Source organism: Anolis carolinensis, chromosome 5 (genome assembly GCF_035594765.1).
Source record: "Anolis carolinensis isolate JA03-04 chromosome 5, rAnoCar3.1.pri, whole genome shotgun sequence".
Taxonomy (NCBI): Eukaryota; Metazoa; Chordata; class Lepidosauria; order Squamata; family Dactyloidae; genus Anolis; species Anolis carolinensis.
In genome coordinates, this window is record NC_085845.1 from 79,786,355 (window position 1) to 79,802,048 (window position 15,694).

The 15,694-nt window shown below is 39.8% G+C and overlaps 1 long non-coding RNA gene across 1 annotated transcript in view; it reads left to right on the top strand.

Annotated features, from left to right (window-relative positions):
• Positions 1-6,827: 6,827 nt before the first annotated feature.
• LOC134299291 (uncharacterized) overlaps positions 6,828-15,694 on the top strand; it is a 28,388-nt gene continuing 19,521 nt past the window's right edge. Inside the window, exon 1 of the long non-coding RNA XR_010006477.1 lies at positions 6,828-8,279. This is a non-coding gene — a long non-coding RNA (uncharacterized LOC134299291). The remainder of the gene's footprint in view (positions 8,280-15,694) is intronic.

Here is a 15,694-nt window from a genome sequence, read left to right on the forward strand (position 1 = left end):
TGCAACTATCTTTTGGGTTGCTTAGGTCAACAACGAGCTAGGCTATTTAATGGTCAGACACTCAATCCAGCCAGGGCTGGCTCAAACTCATGACCTCTCGGTCAGTGGTGATTTATTGTAGCTGGCTACTAACCAGCTGTGCCACAGCCCAGACCTGGATTATATGGCAGTGTGGACTCAGGGCTCTTCCACACAGCCACATAACCCATATTATCAAGTCAGATAATCCACAATAGCTGCTTTGAACTGAATTATCTGAGTCCACATTACTATGCAATCCAGTTCAATGTGGTTTTTATACAGCCGTGTGGAAGGACCCTAAAATAACCCAGTTCAAGCAGATATTGTGAGTTATTCTGCCTTGATATTCTGGGTTATATGGCTGTGTGGAAGGGCCCCCAAATTATTTGCTTTGAACTGGATTATATGAGTCTATACTGCCATATAGTCCAGTTCAAAGCAGATCATCTGGATTTTATATGGCAGTGTAAGGACCTCATCACACTAGAGTTTGGATCCACTTTAAATCCACTTTAGGAAGGGGCCTTTAAACCGCTCAGCCAGACACGTTCTGGGCCTTACTAAACTACAAACCCCAGAATTCTGCAAGAGGCAGAAACTGAATTTAAAGTGGATTCATGCTCTACTGTGATAAGGCAGTAGAAGGGGCCTGTGTCTTTACTGCCATTTAAGTCTTCTTTCCCTCCAAAATAAGACCTAACTGGAAAATAAGCCCTAGCATGATTTCTCAGGTTGCTGTATGCCAAAAAATAATCCCCAGTGAAGATTGTCAGCCAGGCAGATATATTGACTTATAAAATAATAATATTGATATATTATTTAAATATAAATAAATAGTACTATTGGCATTAACACTTAAAATAAATGGTCACATACATGTTTTATTTATTTACTTTATTTATACCCCATCTTTCTCCCCAAGGGGACTCAAGGTGCTAACAACCACACACTTTGATCAATTCAAAACAAACTGAATACAAAAGTTAAACAACAGTATGTTACTGTGAGTTTATCAGGCTTTATTGCCATGTTTCAGTAGCATTCTCTTCTGACGTTTTGCCCACATCTCTGTGTTAGGTTAAAATACAGTGTGTTAAAATACAGTTAAGATATAACACTATGTTACAAAATTTGAAACATTTTCTGTTCCTGGTTTGAAAGTGTTATTTCCTGTTTAATTGTGAGGTACTTACTTTGAAAATAGTTTTTATACTCCAGGAACTTTGCCTTTTTTGTGGCTGCCACAAACTATATTGAATTAGTTTAGCATCAATGAGATATTCATTGAAAAGCTATAGCAAAATGTGCTGCAGGATGTCCTACAAAAACAAAGTTTTTGAGGTTTAATAAACCTTTTCTATGTTTTTATGATAGAACCATTTAGGACGAAAAGTGTGTTACATAGTTTAATTAAATATAACTAAATAATATTATTGACATGAATACTTAAATAATAATATACATTTCTTTATTTTATTTATTTACTTTATTTATACCCCACCCTTCTCCCGAGAGGACTCAAGGTGACTAACAACCACACACCTTGATCAATTTAATACAAACAGAATACAAAAATTAAACATCAAAATAGTACTGTGTGTCAGGTTAAAATATAATAAATATAATTTAAAATGCATTTTAAAACACACAACCCACATCTCACACACAACCTCCCCAGCAGTGTGCCCTATCCAAATACTTGATTGCAAATACTTAATTATAATTAAATATTTGTAAATACCTAAGCAAATGCCATTGGAGGAGCGGTAAACACCTTCGTAAATAGATGAGCTTGAGGCATTTTTTGCCAAATGAAATTGGAGTACAGGCACAATGCACAAATAAAGTGTGCACTTAATAACGAATGGACATGGTTGTGTCTAATATGAATCTCCACAATTCAGTACGCTATGTGTTGTAATGGACATACTCAATGCCCTTTTGTAAAATAAACATTTTCTGAATTTTTGGTGTCTGTAATTTTTTGTTGTTCAAGCTGGAATTCGGGGTTTGGAGAGTTATGACAACGTACCAGAAGACGGTGACAGAACTATATTTGAATAAATGTAGGTTTTTGTACACGAATACATGCAGATAGTTGTAAATTGAAAAAGTAAGACATCTCCTGATAATAAACCCTAATGAGTCTTTTGGAACTAGAATTAATATAAGACTAGTTCTTATTTTCAAGAAAATATAATAGCTGGCCAAGGAACTTCAACCAAACTTCTTGCCACTGAAAACACCTGCTGACATCAGAACCTCCTCCCTTTTTTTGATCGCATAACATCAGTGAAGATACTTATGCTAACAGTAAGGAGGAGGGGCATTGCCCCCAAATGGGTAACATTTCCTTCCAATCACAATTCTGGAGTTCCTCCTGACATAAAGGAGAATAATCAGAATATTATCAAGCCATGATAAGTCCCCCACCAAAAATGATTTATAGTTCATTATGAGACTACAAGCAAATATATGATTTTTAAATTATTATTTAAAAAAAACCTTTTCCAGAGATTCAATTGCGAATTTCCAAAGCCTTAGAAGTTCTGGAACAAACCTAGCAGCAGCTGTATCCTACAAACTCCTATCATTTCTATACCCTTTAATAACATGTATCAGTTTGTTCATTTTGTATAACCTGTATCTTTTATATACTGTGTACTGTGTCAATTCCTTATATGAAAGGTATAAACCATTCCTAATATATGCATCAAAATATAACTTGAAGGCACCTTTCCATGACCCAATTTGCATAACCCCTTGGGAAAGGGGACCGGCCAGAGTCCCTCCAGCCATTTCCCAAGTCAAATAACTATAAGAACCATTGTATATATGTAGAAAAATGATCCCCTTTATCAGCAAAATAAGTTCAGGATATTTGTCCATTTACCCTAGGTTATTGTGATCCCATTAATTTCATTGTTTTCTTTAGGCAAATAATATTCATTGGTAGTTTCCCTAGTCCCTCTGAAACATAGCCTACAGCACCTGGTATTTGTTGATCATCTCCTATCCAAGTACCTGACAGCGCTGATTCTGCTTAGCTTCTAAGATTGGAGGGGATCTGGTATTTAGGCCCCATTCCAAGCCTATACAGTTCCCCAAACAAGTGCCAGGCAGTTGCCCTGTGGATAGCAAATGCTGTCTTTTGTATTTGCCTCTGTTTGCATTTGAGGGAGGGGCACGTGCACCCAAAGCTTTAGCTGCACAATCCCGTCCGCCCCCTTTGTGTTGGTAGGCCTGGTTCTTTTCTTTCCACGTTTCATCTCTTCTGACAGAGTATCCATTAGCTTCAGCTTCACCTAGTCTAATTGACAGCCAGCTTTGTTCTTTTCTTCCAGCTTTTTCCCTTTCCTTTTTCAGCCTTTCTCTTAGGGTTTGACACTAACATCTGAACATTTTCTTAAGGTTATTTCCCATCCCTTTTGTCTCACCCTCTCCCCACCTCCTTAAACAGTCACATTAGGATATTTGCAGAGAAAGCAGGCAGCTCAGAACTATATGTTCCTGACCCTGCATAATGCAGTGCGTGGAACAAACAGGTGCAAGTAAGAGCAGTGGTCCGAGAATCATAAGAGCTGCTCAACTGAAAATTTCATGGGATGGAACTTGTCTTATCTCAGCATCAAAAGCTGTGCCAGCCAAAATTCCTTCTTAGACCACCTTGAAAAAGGCCAGGGATCTATTTCTCTCCTATGCATGGCTAGCCTTTAACTACAAAGCCATAAAAATATATCTTGAGCGGGGTCACTGGTTGATCTGGATTATATGTGTCCACACTGCCATATAATACAGTTGAAAGTAGTTCAACTGCATTCTGAAACTGCATTACATGGCAGTGTAGATGGGGCCTAAGCAAAAGGCAATGGCATTGGCAAACATCCTCTGAAGGAATCTTGCTATAAGCCAAATTCGACTTAAGTGCATGTAACAACAACAATAATATGACAATGCACAGTTAAATAAAGCCTAATTCTTTTTATTATTTGGCCTCTGCCCACTTTTCTGTGGATGAAATAGGAAGTGTTAAAGCTTTGGAAGTGTTGGCTTTGGCGTGTTTTTACATGGATTCTGGGTTTTAAAATGTTGAATTAATCTAGAAAGTCCATATTAAATCTGCAGAAGTTAAACTCGCAAATATGGGCCTACTATGTGTTGTGACTGCGCCTTCGGGGATTATGGTTGATGGTGATGGAATTCGAAGAGGAAGAAAAAACCCTCGTGATGAGGGTTCACTGGAGGAGTTGCGCAGGAAGCGACTTAGAGAGCTATATGGGGGATCTTCTGAGGAAGATTCAGATGGGGAGATGGATGCTGAGGAACAGGTGGTGGCTGGGGAAGCGGGCACTGAATGGGCACAGCCACCAGAGATGTCTGGGGATTTGGGGCCTATGGATACTTCTGAACCTGGGGTTTCTGCAGGAGCTGATCCCAATTGGGATGCTTGGAGAAGGGAGGATGGTTCTTTAAGTGTTCATGGGGCTAAGTGTGGGCAGGATGATTGGGACTCCGACGAATTGCTAGGTACTCCAGATCCAAGAGCTCTAGCTGTGTGGAGTTCAGACTCTGAGTAGATTTGGGACACCTGGTGTTTGGGTGTGAGTGTTTGGTCACCCAGGAGGAAGGGGAATAAAATGGGAATGTTTGGCCACTGCACTTTGCGTGTGGCAAGGTGTTGCTGAGGCGCCATTGGGATCTCTGTGTTTCCATGAAGACTGGACTTGGACTATGATTTGAATCTGCTGATATCACCTAGCTTGGCTCTCGCTGTGTCTTATCGTGGACCTGTTTTGGATGACTGCACCCTCTTTGGACTTTGGATTGAATTTGACCTGGCTTCTGTCTACACCCTCTGACTGACGGCTACTCCCGGCTTCTGACTATTGGTTTGTCTTTCGGAATTTCTGCTGCCTCCTGACCTGACCTTGGATTCCTCTGACGACGGCTATTCATCACCCCTTTGAGGCTTCCGGCTTATCTGCACCGTGGAAGCAGCTTTATTGCTTTTCTAGTTTGTTTATTTTCCAGCAATTAACTCTATTTGTTTTCCAAAGCTGAATTGAAGCGTTATTTAGTTTTTTATTGAATGTCAGCATGGGAAATTAGCGTGGCTCGTTTTTGAGTTATTATTGTCCAATCTACTCTCGAAACACTGAAAAGTGAAGTGTTTCAAGGATATTTCCTGTGTTTATGTTATTTTCTGGCTTATCTTCAGAATAAACTCTGTTTTGTATGTTAACTGGCGTCTGACTCTTGACACTATGTCCCCTTCTACACTGCCATATAAGCCAGATGATCAAAGCAGACAATCCACATTATCTGCTTTGAACTAGATAATATGAGTCCACACTGTCATATAATCCAAAACAGATAATCTAGATTTTATATGACTGTGTAGAAAGGACCTATATATCAGCCTATAAGCCAGACTTTTACAATATACTATAAACCTTAAGTGAAAGTCAAGTCATATTAATGTAGTAACAAATTAAATTAAATTTTATTTGCATAACCATTTTTAGAATATAGCCCACATCTTCACATGTATAAGGCTACACACTCCATACATCTGAAGAAATGGGCTGCATTGGGAAAACCTATGCCATTTCATACTGGTTAGTCCATAAAGTGCCAGATGAAAGAACTGGAAAAACTACCTCTAAATATTCCTTGTTTAAGAAAAGGCTGTGAAATTAATGGGAAGCCATAAGTCAACAGGAAACTTAAAAGCATACACACACACAATTATCAAATGAAGCCAAGGTTGTGTATTGGGTTGAGTGTTGAGCTAGGACTTTGAAATATCAAGGTTCAAATTCCCACTTGGCCAAGCAAAACCACTGGGAAGCCTTGGCCAAGTCACACTCTCTCAGCCTCAGAGAAAGGCAAAATCACCCCCCCCCAAAAAAAAAAATTACCAAGGAAAACCCCATGATAGATTCATCTTACAGTTACCATAATTAAGAAACAACTTGAAGGCACACAATTAAATTATAATATTTGCAATAAGTAATTTTGAATGATTATGTTAGAATGATGTTCCTCTTAAACCAATGTTACAAATGGTAAAATGATTAACTCCTTCTTATAGCAAATATCTTTTTTTCTTTTTTATTATTTTGTGTAAAGAAATAAAAAGGTTTTCTTGGGGCATTCACCCCCCCCAAGTGTAATCCATTTCCTTTTTCTTTTTTAATGGATTGAATTTTAACATTTCAAAAAAGATGAAGCATTGTGAGCCTCCATCTTCACCTTTGTTCCCTATAAAAAATATATATATTAACATGTATTCCTGATTATGAAACCTGTAAACTCCTAAAGCTTGTAATAGGAGGTATTTTTCGCCCTTGGGGCTGAAGATATTGTAAAACCAGTCCAAAGTGTATTTCCAGTCAAACAACCTGCTGCACCAAAGCTCAGTGTTATGGAGTGCACTTTGGGGGTATTTCCTTGCATTTTGAATTTTCCAGGTTTTTGTCTTTCCTGTTAAAAATGACCCAGTGCCAAGGCTTGAGCTCCTGAGGGCCACTGCACTTAAGAAATTAACCAGACTTGTCTTTTTTGTCACAGTATTGTTCTTCTGGGAGGGATAGATGGGCAAAGGGGATCATCAGCTCCGAAATCCACTTATTTCCACTTTAAGAATCACAGGCAATCTTGTCATTTGAGCTGTGTCTGTGCCTGTGCCTTCAAGCTGCCTATCAATTTATGGTGACACCATGAATTCCATGGGGTTTTCTTAGGCAAGAAATACTCCAAAATAGGTTTTTCTTGGAAGTCACTTCTCTTTGGATTCATGAGGGGGCTTGTTTTAAACTAAACGGGTTCAGGATTCCTCAGGGGGCTTACAACATGTATCCATATTCATATTTACTCAAAAATATACCCTCAATACTTTCTCTTCGTTTTAATTGTGCAAAAGATTGTATAGGCCAGGCCCAACATCCTTACCAACTGCAATCCCCATTTATTTTCATCTACTTATTATCAAGTTAGCAGGTTTAACATTACTAATAATAATATAAATAAGATTTGTCTTAGTAACCTTGAGGAAGGTGAGGAACTTCTACCTTGGTCCATATATCAAACAGACAATGTACTGGGAATCTCACATCAGAACAACATATATTATGTGTGGCCAAGACCCAAAATTAACATATACAACAGCTCTGTATTTAAGCAAAACAATACAATTGAAAACCACGTATGTGGGGCTGATTGGGGTAAATTGTAGGGATGATAAGGAAACATTATGCATATATTCAGTTTTATTATATTTATTTACTGTATTCTTATAAGTGTCTTATTTTAACTTACTACATAGAGTGTAATCAAGTCCTATCAAGCCTTGTTGTTTGGTTTGGTATTGTGATATGGCCTAAGGGCTAATCAATAAAAATATTATTCTATAATTATCCAAGAATTTGATAGAAAAAACTCACATTTTCAAGGATTCCCCCCTTATTCTCTACATCAAAATCCAATATTTGTTGCTTTTTGTAGGAGGAAAGACAAAATGGAGGTGGGTCTGGTAAAATGTCATCCCATACAGCAGGCATTGTTCTCCTATAGTATATTACACAATACAGAACTGGAGTTAGTATTAAGTAGTCCTGTTTGCCCAGTCGCTTTCCACTTTCTATCCTTTAGAAAAACATACCATGTTGTCCAAATATTTTATTTATAGAGCAGGCAATAACAACAATGCCTGAGCCGAGGCTGCTGCAAAAAGGTGCCTTCCTCCCAATAACCACTAGAGGGCGCCGCTCGCCTCTCCTCTCGGCGGTAAATTGATCAAGGCAGAAGCCCAAGATAATTAGTTTTATGTATATAATATTCGATCATGAAAATATTCTTTGCCTTATCCTTGGATGGGGAGCCTGTAATATATGTTAAAACGGTTAATTTTTTTATTATCTCTCCGAATTGTTTTATACCAGCCCTGGCCCCCCAAATTATTGTAGCATCCACTGGAAATGCAGGCAATGTAAGCAACGTTAAATCTAATTTTTTCCTGTGCAAAACCTAATTAGCCGGTTTAAAAAAAAGAGAGAGAGAGAGAGGAAAGAAAGAAAGAGGTTAACGCCAGCGCCTGAGACGGTTTTTGTTTAATAATCCTATTACTGACGGCTCATCATGTATAAAATGGTGCTGTAGGATGCAAAATGTTCCACTTGTTTGTTGGAGAAATGTATACACGCAGGAGAGGTAGGGGAGAGCGGGATGTGGAAGGCACACAACTAAACACCTCAAATGTAAGTAGCTCTCCTCCTTCCCTCTCCCCCCTTTCCCCACAAGGGCTGTCAAAACAGGGGCGTTTTATGCCTGGTTGCTGGACTCCCAAAAATATCCTGCTACCACGAACCAGCGCTGGATTGTTTCGCTTTGCTTGGATTCTTTCTCTCTGCAGAGAGAGAAAGAGGGAGGCGGGGGGAGGAAGGAAGAAGGCTTATTCCTCGGAGAATCGGAGCTCTGCTAGGCTGGATGTAGACTATCCTATATCCCAGATTCTGATCCCAGATTTACCTGCTTCGTACCGGATTATTTGAGTCTACACTGCCAAATCATCTGGGGTCAGATTCTGGGATAAAGGGCACTTCTGGGTTTTGTTTTCTTGTTTCATGTGGAAAACAGGAGTCCCCTGCCCTATCGTTTTAATGAACTCCGTGGGGCTTTGGCTTGCTCGAGACCCAGGAACGTTTTGCCTGTCAGATCAGCGCATTTGAAAACAAAACAAGATTTTTCTCAATCCACTCCGAATCCGAATTCAAACCGGAGATCCTCATCGCTGTGGGTGATCTCTTTGTATATTTTCTGAAATGTTAAGAGTCCCCAGTCAAAACTTGAACAAAAGGGGGAAAATGATGTATTCTCCTACTAAGAATTTGATCACTGGAGCGCCGGTTACCCTAATGTTGGGAAGGAAGGAAGGAAGGAAGGAAGGAAGGAAGGAAGGAAGGAAGGAAGGAAGGAAGGAAGGAAGGAAGGAAGGAAGGAAGGAAGGAAGGAAGGAAGGAAGGAAGGAAAGAAGACGAGAGGAAGGAAAGAAGGAAGGAAGGAAAGAAGACGAGAGGAAGGAAAGAAGGAAGGAAGGAAGGAAGGAAGGAAGGAAGGATGGAAGGAAGGAAGGAAGGATGGATGGATTGAAGGAAAGAAGACGAGAGGAAGGAAAGAAGGAAGGAAGGAAGGAAGGAAGGAAGGAAGGAAGGAAGGAAGGAAGGAAGGAAAGAAGGAAGAAAGGAAGGAAGGAAGGAAGGATGGAAGGAAGGAAGGAAGGAAGGAAGGATGGATGGATGGATGGATGGATGGATGGATGGAAGGAAAGAAAGAAAGAAAGAAGACGGGAGGAAGGAAAGAAGGAAGGAAGGAAGGAAGGAAAGAAGATGAGAGGAAGGAAGGAAGGAAGGAAGGAGAGAGAGAGAGAAAAAAGAGAAGGAAGGAAATGGTGGCCCGAAATCTACTGCTAGCCCTCCTTCAAGGAGACCTAGATGTTGATTTTTACCTAGATGTCCTACTTTTCAAAAACCTATAGGTTGACTTGTATCATTCAGCAACTCACTTCATAAATCTCCTCTGGTTGGGACAAACCAACACGATTTCCAATGTCTTTTGTTTTAAGAAAGGCCATTCGAAAATAGATCTGAAAAAGAATTCAGATGTGATCTATCTATCTATAGATATAGATATCTATATCTATATATCCAAGGCTATAGCCAAGGAGGGGGGGTAGGGATTCAAACCCCCCCATCCGAATTTTTTCAGGCTTAAAAAAAACCCTGGTTTACTCATGAATTTTAACTGATTAACCAAATCCCCATGAGTGTCCACTGAAGTTTATGGATGGAGCCTGATTTCTAAATTATTTTGCGTCATGATTCGCTAAAAAAAAAATCACCCCCACCCCATTTTTCCTGGCTATGGTCCTGTAATACCTATAGATAGATAGATAGATTCCTAATATATAGCATTTGGATAGATAGATAGATAATCTTAATATATAGCATAGGAATTTGCCAGAAATGTTCCAATTTACCACTGGGCAAAATATGACCATTCTCACTCACTACTCTTGGGCCACATGTAATGCGGCGAAGCGGTTAGCAAGCCCACGAACGGATCTCTTCCATGCAAGGACCGTGCTGAATGGTCTGAAATCTATTGTTAGTCCTCCTTCAAGGAGACCTACGTGTGGACTTTTACCATTCCTACTTTTAAAAGACCTACATGTTGACTTTTATTATTCAACAACTCACTTCATAGGTCTCTAATGTTTGGGACGAACCAACAGGATTGCCAATGTCTTTTGTTTTAGGAAAGGCCATTCGAAAATAGAACTGAAAAAGAGTTTAGATGTGATCTCTCTCTCTCTCTCTCTCTATATATATATATATATATAGAGAGAGAGAGATCTGAAATATATATAAAATCTATCTGACACACACACATACACATATTAGATCTGAAAAAGAATTTAGATGTGACCCCCCCACTCTCTATATATATATAGTATTAGCATTTACCAGAAATAGACCAAATTTACCTCTGGGAAAAATATGACTATTCTCACCCGGATGACCATTGGGCCAAATGTACTAAGGAGGCGGTTAGCAACCCAAAAACTCATCTCTTCCATGCAAGGACCGTGCTGACTTCATATAGAATATTTTCTTAAGAGGGTGAATTGAGATCGTTAGGAAAGGAGCCTTTCCAAGCCGTTCAAAGGGCCCCAAATCTTGGCAGAGAAGGAAAGGGCTGCTCGAAACCCGTTGCCGTTTTTTCAAAGGAAGGTCAACACATTGCGCGCTTTCCTTCTCTTTCGTTTCATTCCCGTTCCAACTAACGAGACTTCCGTTTCCTACTCTTTCCTTTTAAGCATATGAGGGGGGGGGGGAGCGAAAGCTCTGCTAATAATAAGTCTTAAAATAGAACAGAAGGAAGCGTCGTTGGTAGTTTCGGTGCGCGTTTTTCTAACGATTTATAGTAGTTTCGGAGCCGCTTTTTGTCGCGAAGGAATTGCGAGCAATCCCCAAAAGTAGAGGGACTGAGTGGAGGAAGTGGCGCGTGGCTGGGGTGGAGTGTCCTTTAGTGGTTGGAACTCTCGTTTTGGGAAAAGTAACGGCCGTCTCAAGAAGAATACACCATTTCTCTCTTTTTTTAAAAAAGGGAACCAAAGCCTGCCATTCACAGAAGACAAAGGCGCTAAACGAGGGGGATGAAAAGGCTTCCCCCGAGCAGGAATCTCCGAGGAAAACAAATCAAAGAACCAGTCTTTCTGTCCTAAAATAAGGACAAACTCTTCAAGTAAACAGGCAAAAGGAAGAAGGATCCTTTTGCAATTTCTTTTCTGAGATTTGAAACGGGTGGAGAGAAAAGGAAGCAGGGAAGAACCAAGATAATCAGCCCTTCTTTAAGTTTGGTCAGAAATGAATGAGAAAAAGAGTACAGTAGAGTCTCGCTTAGCCAACGTAAACGGGCCGGCAGAATGTTGGATAAGCGAATATGTTGGATAATAAGGAGGGATTAAGTAAAAGCCTATTAAACATCAAATTAGGTTATGATTTTACAAATTAAGCACCAAAACATCATGTTATACAACAAATTTGACAGAAAAAGTAGTTCAATACGCAGTAATGCTATGTAGTAATTACTGTATTTACGAATTTAGCACCAAAATATCACAATATATTGAAAACACTGACTTCAAAAATGCGTTGAATAATCCAGAACGTTGGATAAGTGAGACTCTACTGTATCTGGAGAGCGCACCTGCCGCACTGAAAGCATTCCTATAAACTCGGTTTAGCGCGTGCTGAGGAAAATCAAAAGCAGGGCTCAAAAGCAGTGTTGCCTTACGGACACAGAAAGTCACTCCGAATCCAATGCCGGATCGGAATGTTTTTGTTTCCGTTTGGTGGGAAACGGAAAAGCGATGCGTGTGATGCTTAACGCAATGCATAAACTATTAAATCAGTCAGTTTGTGAACAGGAATATGCGCCCTCCTTGTAGTTAATTTTGCTTCCCGAGAAGTTGTGTAGTTGTGTAATTATTATTAAAGGAAGAGGGAGAAATTCACACTAACAATCCGATCTAAATTCTAAGGTAGTATCTCGGTGCCTGCCTCTAGAGTAAATAAATGTAACCTCGTTTCATATACAGTAGAATCTCACTTATCCAACATAAACGGGCCGGCAGAATGTTGGATAAGCGAATATGTTGGATAATAAGGAGGGATTAAGGAAAAGCCTATTAAACATCAAATTAGGATATGATTTTACAAATTAAGCACCAAAACATCATGTTATACAACAAATTTGACAGAAAAAGTAGTTCAATACTGAGTAATGCTATGTAGTAATTACTGAATTTTTGAATTTAGCACCAAAATATCAAGATGTTTGGAAAACATTGACTACAAAAATGCGTTGGATAATCCAGAACGTTGGATAAGCGAGTGTTGGATAAGTGAGACTCTACTGTATATTCCTTTCTATGGAAGCCGAAAAAAGGGATCCGATTTCAGATTTCAATCCACGTTTTCCAGCATAAACTGACAGCGGAGCAGAGGTTCCTTCCACACAGCCCTATATCCCAGAATATCAAGGCAGAATAACCTACAATGTCTGCTTTGAGCTGGGTTATCTGAGTCCACACTGTCATATATTCCAGTTAAAAGCAGATTCTGTGGGATTTTCTGCCTTGATATTCTGGGATATAGGGCTGTGTGGAAGGGCCCTGACTTTCCCTTATTTGAACCTTGATGGATAAGGGAGTTTCCTCAGAACTGCTTCCTCCTCCTCGGAAGGCGAATAATTAAATATTCCTTTTGAGATTTTAAATATGCCTTTTTCTGAACCCCGTCATCTAGAAACGTGGCGCCCTTTCTTTCTGCAATTGGCGCCTCTATTTTATCGTTTAGTTTTGTGTCTTTATTTTCGAAACACCGTTTTGGCCTACCCGCAACATCACCTCAATATGAACTGAAATAATTTTAGACATCACCTCGGCTCAATGCATACAACCCAGGGCCGTTCCACACAGCCATATAACATAGAATATCAAGGCAAAAAATCCCACAGTATCTGCTTTGGACTGGGTTATCAAATCCTATAATGCGGGATTTTATCCAGCCGTGGAAGGGGCCCATGCTTTTGAACGCATTACCAGGCATGGGCAAACTTCGTCCCTCCAGGTGTTTTGGACTTCAACTCCCACAATCCCTTAACAATTCCTAAAGTCCAAAACACCTGGGGAGCCGACATTTACCCATGCCTGGCATAGACTCATATAATTCGAAGTAGATAATTTGGAATCAGAAACTGGATGATATGGCGGTGTAGATTCCACCTCATAGGCCCCTTCCACACAGCTGAATAAAATCCCACATTTTCTGCTGGAATATATGGCAGTGTGGATTCAGATAACCCAGTTCAAAACAGATATTGTGGGATTTTCTGCCTTGGTATTCTGTTTTATATGACTGTGTGGAAAGGCCCATAGTCCTGCCCGCTGAAAACTCCAAACTTCCTAGAAATCTGTCAGAAAGGAGAAGCGTTTCTGTTTGCTTTTCAAAGGCCCTTCCACACAGCGGAATAAAATCCCACATTATCTGCTTTGAACTGGATTATATGTCAGTGTGGATCTAGGGCCCTTTCACACAGCCATATAAGGCAGATGATCCACAATATCTGCTTTGAACTGGGTTATCTGAGTCCACACGGCCATATATTCCAGTTCAAAGCAGATAATATGGGATTTTATGCAGCTGTGTGAAAAGGGCCCTAGATAACCCATTTCAAAGTAGATATTATGAATTATGTGCTTTGATATTCTGGGTTATATGGCTGTGTGGAAGGGCTCCAATCCGCCTGTTTTTGCTCCCTATCAGCGCATTTTTCCTTAGAGCGGGTGGCGTCTGCTAAGGATTATTGGCGCCAAATTTCGGTTGCGGAATCTAGATTGGGAGCCTCCGTTCTGTAAAATTGTGACCAATTATTAGCAAAAGGCTAAAAAGGCTTTTTTCCCCGCCTCAAGCGAAAGAAGTAATGGTAGAAAAGCTTCCAGAAGAAGTCTTCCCATATATATCCAACCGAAAACGATGCTATGTTTTGTTTTTTAAAGGGGCGAGTCTTTAGTTCGAAAAGGAAACATCTTCCTCAGGAATCATTTTGCTTTCCTTGACTGCAGAACCAATGTGTCGCAGTGTTGAGGGCGGACCAAAGCACTAGGAGAGCAGACTTCAATTTTTTCTTTGTTTTTCAGTTATGGAAACCCAAAGGATTGCCTCAGTTTCAATCACAGAGCCCTCAAGGCAGAATAACCCACAATATCTACTTTGAACTGGAATATCTGAGTCCACACAACCTTACATCCCAGTACAAAGCAGATAATGTGGGATTTTATTCAGCTGTGTGGAAGGAGCCTATGTCCACACTGCCATATAATCCAGTTCAATCTGGATTTTATACAGCTGTGTGGAAGGCACCACAGTCTCTCTCTCCCTCCCCCAGGGCCCTTCCACACAGCCCTATAACCCAGAATATCAAGGCAGAAAATTCCACAATATCTGCTTTGAACAGGGTTATCTGAGTCCACGCTGCCATATATTCCAGTTCAAAGCAGAAAATGTGAGATTTTATTCAGCTGTGTGGAAGGGACTTCAGAGAAGGAAGGCAAAGCGCCTCTGAAGATGTTTTGGCAAGAGAAACGAACCAGCTTGAGGGCACACAGCAAAGACATATAGGGTCCCTTCTACACTGCCATACAATCCAATTCAAAGCAGATAGTCTGGATTTTATATGGCAGTGTCAAAGGGGCCTAAGACTACTCTTTGCTACCCTTAACATGGTCAGTGCTGTGATTCTCCATTGGTAGACATTGAAATATATAATATATGGGATGAGAATCTGCTTGGATGTGTGTGTATTGTATGTGTGTGTGTGTGTGTGTGTGTGTGTGTGTGTGTGTGTATATATATATATATATATATATATATATATATATATATACAGTAGAGTCTCACTTATCCAACATAAACGGGCCGGCAGAACGTTGGATAAGCGAATATCTTGGACAATAAGGAGAGATTAAGGAAAAGCCTATTAAACATCAAATTAGGTTATGATTTTACAAATTAAGCACCAAAACATCATGTTATACAACAAATTTGACAGAAAAAGTAGTTCAATACGCAGGAATGCTACTTAGTAATTACTGTATTTACGAATTTAGCACCAAAATATCACGATGTATTGAAAATATTGACTACAAAAATGCGTTGGATAATCCAGAACGTTGGATAAGCGAAGGTTGGATAAGCGAGACTCTACTGTGTGTGTGTGTATGTGTATATATATATATATATATACACACACACATATACATACAGTAGAGTCTCGCTTATCCCAGTCTGCCGCCTACCCGGACTCACAGCTGTTTCACTAGGCAGCAATTCTATTTTTATTTATAGTCATTTTTTAGTAGACACCATGCATTGAACTGCTTTTTCTGTCGATGTGTTGTAAAACATGATGCTTTGTTTCTTGATTTGTATTGGACGTTTATAATAGGCGTTTCCTTAATCGCTCCTTATTATTCAACATTTTCGCTTATCCAACGTTCTGCCAGCCCATTTATGTTGGATAAGTGAGACTCTACTCTGTGTGTGTGTCC